This window comes from Jaculus jaculus, chromosome X (assembly GCF_020740685.1).
Source record: "Jaculus jaculus isolate mJacJac1 chromosome X, mJacJac1.mat.Y.cur, whole genome shotgun sequence".
NCBI classification, from domain to species: Eukaryota; Metazoa; Chordata; class Mammalia; order Rodentia; family Dipodidae; genus Jaculus; species Jaculus jaculus.
The window spans coordinates 108,490,760-108,495,612 of record NC_059125.1 but is presented as its reverse complement, the minus strand read 5'-3'; positions in this window follow the sequence as shown (position 1 = coordinate 108,495,612).

Sequence of the window (4,853 nt, the reverse complement as noted above, 5' to 3'; positions counted from 1 at the left end):
CAATCAAGCTTGCAACTTGATGTCACTGTGGTGGAACCTAGGGTCCAGCCTTACGTTACACTTGGGCACATATCTGAATTCCCAATATGTAGAGGGCTTGAGCTCTGCCTCATGTTCTTGGAGCATACTTACTTATAGTACTGGAGGTGGTATATTTGCATGGACCTATATAAAGGGGGACAGCTCCTGCTGCCAATATGGAACTTCCTCTGGATTTGAGAGTTTCAATAAATCTTGCTCCTCTCATAAACTGTGCCTGGTTTGGAGGTTCATCCCATTAATGTGAAGCTGACTGTAACACCACCATAGATGGCTATTGCAAAGCCAGTGAAGTATGAAGTATTTATTGAGTAAAGCACAGAGCCCAGGAAAGGCATCCACTTGGTTAGAGATCCCATATGGAGGGCCTGGAACATCTGCAGAAGGAAAAGAGAGAAAAGAAACTTTAAGGAGCTCCTGCTATGAGGGGAGTTAGAGGGTATAAAGATCACATGTGTGCAATAAGGGCTTGGGAACCCTACCACGTGGGACTGCGCCAAGCCAGCCCAGGCCCAGCTAAGGGAAAAACTCACCCACAGCTGGAAGTTTTCAAATGATCAGTGTGGTGGTGTGATTCAGGTGTCCCCCATAAACCTAGGTATTCAGAATGTTAGGTTCCCAGGTGATGGAGATTTGGGAATTAATATCTCCTGAAGGGAGTGTATTGTTGGGTGCCGGCTTATGGGTATTATAGCCAGTTTCCCCATGCCAGTGTTTGGCACACTCTCCTGTTCCTGTTGTCCACCTTATGTTGGTCAGGGGGTGATATCCACTCTCTGCTCAAGCCATCATTTTCCCCTGCCAGAGTGGAGTTTCCCCCCCCGAGCCTGTAAGCCCAAATAAACCTCTTTTTTTCCCACAAGCTGCATTTTTAACAGCAACGTGAATGAGACTGCAACAGTAAAGTGGTATGGAGGAGTGGGATTGCTGCTAGGCACCTGACTGTGTGGCTTTGGCCTTTTGGAGGTGATTTTAAAGAGAAATAAGGAAGGATTTGAAACTTTAGCCTAAGAGATGCCTTGCAGTGCTGTAAGTGCAGCTTGATGGACTATTCTGGTCAGAGTTTAAGGACCTGAATGCAGTAAGAACTATGGACCCTGAGGTTTGGCTTATGAGGGTGAGAAAGAGCTTTGCTTGGACTGGGCTAGCAGTTTGTGTGAGAAGCTTGCTCTTATGCCTGTGCCCTGAGTTGTGCAGGGTTGCTTTGTGTAAAAATTAACTTGTGTGAGCAGAGGAATATGGCACAGAAAAAATAAAATCTTTGGGCCTAAACTGCTGCCCATTCACCTAAAAATTGAGAGATTACAACCTTTGAGACTGAGCTATCTGACTTGCACTGGGGCAACAGGAAGAATGAAGACTCTTGAAGGGGCCAGGGTTCTCAAGGAGTGTACTGTTCTTTAAAGCCTTCTTTATTCCCCCCTGCATTAACAAATGGGCACCCTACCTGGTATTATGGAATATAAGAAACGCAGGAAAGAGAGGGTCATTGAGTTTGCATCACGATCTTGTGTTTTGGAATTGTTATGGGCAGTGTGAAGCAAGTTTGCTGGATGCCTGCATGGAGACCCCATGGGGCCATGAGGATGAACAGTGGATTGCAGTAGAGACCCAATGGAGATGCTGGGACCACAAAATGACTGCTAAGGAAAGCTGCTGCTCCCTGATGAAGTTTTCCAGGACTGTGAGTAGCCTAGCTGGAGGGGTGGAATTGGAATGGCAGAAGATTGTTGCTGGTTAGAATTATCGGACTTGGAGATTTGTCACTGGCTAGAGTTGTTGAACTTGAAGCTACAGAGTTTGATGTTTGCCTTGTTTTAAATCTTGTTTTGGCTGAATAGTTCTTTGTTATTCCCTATGCCATCTTTTGCAGTGTGAATATTTATTCTGTGCCATTATGAGTTTTGGGAGGATTTTTTGGTATTATGGCTCAGTTAAAAGATCTTGGACTGTGGGGATGTATGAACATCATTGGAATTAATAAGAATTATGTGGACTCTTAAAGTTTTATTGAGTGCATTGTGTTTTATATCATGTGTGAATATCAGTTTATGGGGGCCAGGGGCGGAATGTGGTGTTTTGATTCAGGTGTTCCTCCATAAACTTAGGTGTTCTGAATGCTATGTTCCCAGCTGATGGAGATTTGGGAATTAATGTCTCCTGGAGGGAGTGTATTGTTGGGGGCGGGCTTATGGGCTTTATAGCCAGTTTCCCCATGCCAGTGTTTGGCACACTCTCCTTTTGCTATTATCCATCTTATGTGGGCCAGGGGTTGATGTCCACCCTCTGCTCATGCCATCATTTCCCCTGCCATCATGGAGCTTGCTCTCAAATCTGTAAGCCAAAATAAACCCTTTTTCCCATAAGGTGCTCTTAGTTGGGTGATTTTTACCAGCAATGCAAACCAGACCTCAACAGTCAGAGAGCCTGCTCTCCCCTCGTAAAGATATTTATAACCTTATAGTGGTGGTCTGTCTTCCAGCTTGGGTGAACCAGAGGGACAGCTGGTTGGTTAGGGCTAGGGGCTGTCTCAGTAAGAGGTTAGCCCTGACATCAAGTTCCCGGGGCTGAACTTGATCAACCACAATGTTTAAATCCAATTGAAGGACCTCACTCCCAGAATGGGTCTTATTTGTTTGTAGAAAAACAGGTCAAGGGAACTAGACAAGGGATAAGAAGTCAGATCATCTTTGACTTCTAACAAGTACAGACTTCTTTTTTCTTACTTCCAAGGGTCCAGTCACCTTAACTATACCACCTTCCCAGTCCGTTGACAGCTGCTTCTTGGCTTCAAAAAGAGCAACCTGGAAAAAGTTATTCATGCATCTCTTGGGGGCAGTGTAACTATAAAAGCCTGGCCCTGTCATCTCATTCTGGAACAACTCTGAAGGACTATGCTAAACTTAAAAGCATTCTTTGGGCCCAGCACAGTATGAAACTGTTTTATAATGCATACTTGTTAATGTTCCCTCTATGTGATAGTTTGAATAGGCTGGGTCCTTTTTTATTAAACTTGTTTTTTGCTTTTGTTTTTTTGTTTTAATTTTTTTTTATTAATTAGTTTTGTATTCAGCAAATACAGTCAGTTTGGTCTTATTAGGCTCCTCCGTGACCTACCCCCTCCCCCTTGACCCCTCCTTGTTGAGGTATATGGGTCATGCATTGCGGAGTTAGCCCACAGTTATTGGTATGTTAATGTCTCTGTATATCATGACCCAACATGTGGCTCTGACATTCTTTCTGTCCCCTCTTCCGCAAAATTTCCCTGAGCCATGTTGGGTTCATTTTTGGTCTGCCTCACTGATGATGATTAAACTTTTAAAATTTGAGCTCCTAGCAGGCAGATCCCTGCTATAAGGGAGCCTATCTCTAGGGGTGGGCCCTGGAGTCTAGCCTTATGGTATATTTTGGGTTGGATCTTCATTCCAGCCCTACTAGATGTGTTTAGAGCAGTTTGAGCTCTGATAGTTGGTACTTTGCTGACGTTGGTTTTTCCTCAATCTACTATGCTGATGTATGGTAGAGTGATCCAGCTTTTTTCAACATTGATGGAACTTCCCCTGGATGCTATAAACCTGATATAAATCCCTTTCTCTCATAAGCTGAGTCTGGTTGGTTGTTTGTCCCAGCAATGAGGAGCTGACTGCAACATTCTGGTATAATAATCTTTGGATACATGCCTAACGAGGCAGGAAGAGTGTCATTTGCTGGTGTGTTTGGCTTTCTGAATGTACTTTACAAGATTCAATTTAACTTTCAAAGAACATGAGATGATAAAATATATCTTTGTTTAAGGTCCGGGAAACAAATCCTCCCCAACAAACATCCTTCATACTTATCACCATCTCCGAAATTACATCACAGGGAAGGCAACCAATGCCTTGAAGCTACTGATGTCACAAGTGAACCATAGGTCACATGATATTTGAAATCATTATGACACAACATAGTCCTGTAGGTATGTAAAAATGCTTATTGTCTAGCATATTCAGCTCTCGATATGAAATGTTAATGTAAAGGTAGGAAAAATATGCAAGGAAGCATGGGCCTCAACCTAGAAGTTGTACTTGGGGAAAGGGGAGCAGAGAAAATGTGGATAAAGAAACATACTTCTAATTGATAGCAATAAGCACTTAGATCATAATGGTCATCTAATGGTTGCAGACTGAACTGCTTCGGGATTCTGTCTACCATTGCTTTTATTGATAGTGGTGAGTGTAGTATTGGGCATCAGGAAATTTCAATCTTCTTTCTTTGTCTCAAGGTTGGGCACCAGCCAGCCCTGGCTTCAATGATACAAGTTATTTCTGGTGCTTGTCCAGGTGGTATACACCTATTATCCTAATACTCGGGAGGCTGCTTGGTTTGGGCAAGTCTTGGCTGCATAGCAAGACCAAGGCTGATTGGAGCAACTTGGTGACACCTTGTTTCCAATAAATGAGAAAATTAGTAAATAAACAATGGGTTGGAGAGAATATTCAGTGGTTACAGGTGCAAAGCCTGATGGCCTGTGTTCAATTCCCTACTACTCATGTAAAATGAGATGTACAAAATGCCATATGAATCTGGAGTTTGTTTGCAGTGGCAAGAGGTCTTTGCAAACCCATTCTCACTCTTTCTCTCTGCTTACAAAAATAAATAAATAAAATTTAAGAATAAGGAATAAATTCTGACCATGTGTAGTAGTGCCTCTGTTATTTCAGGTGGTAGTTCAGTATCTCCAAACCAATGTACTCATACTTGCAATGGGGTGAAGAAGTGCTGCTTTCTTCTCACAGAGCTGAACTGAGGCCAGCATTGCTTCAGCTCACACA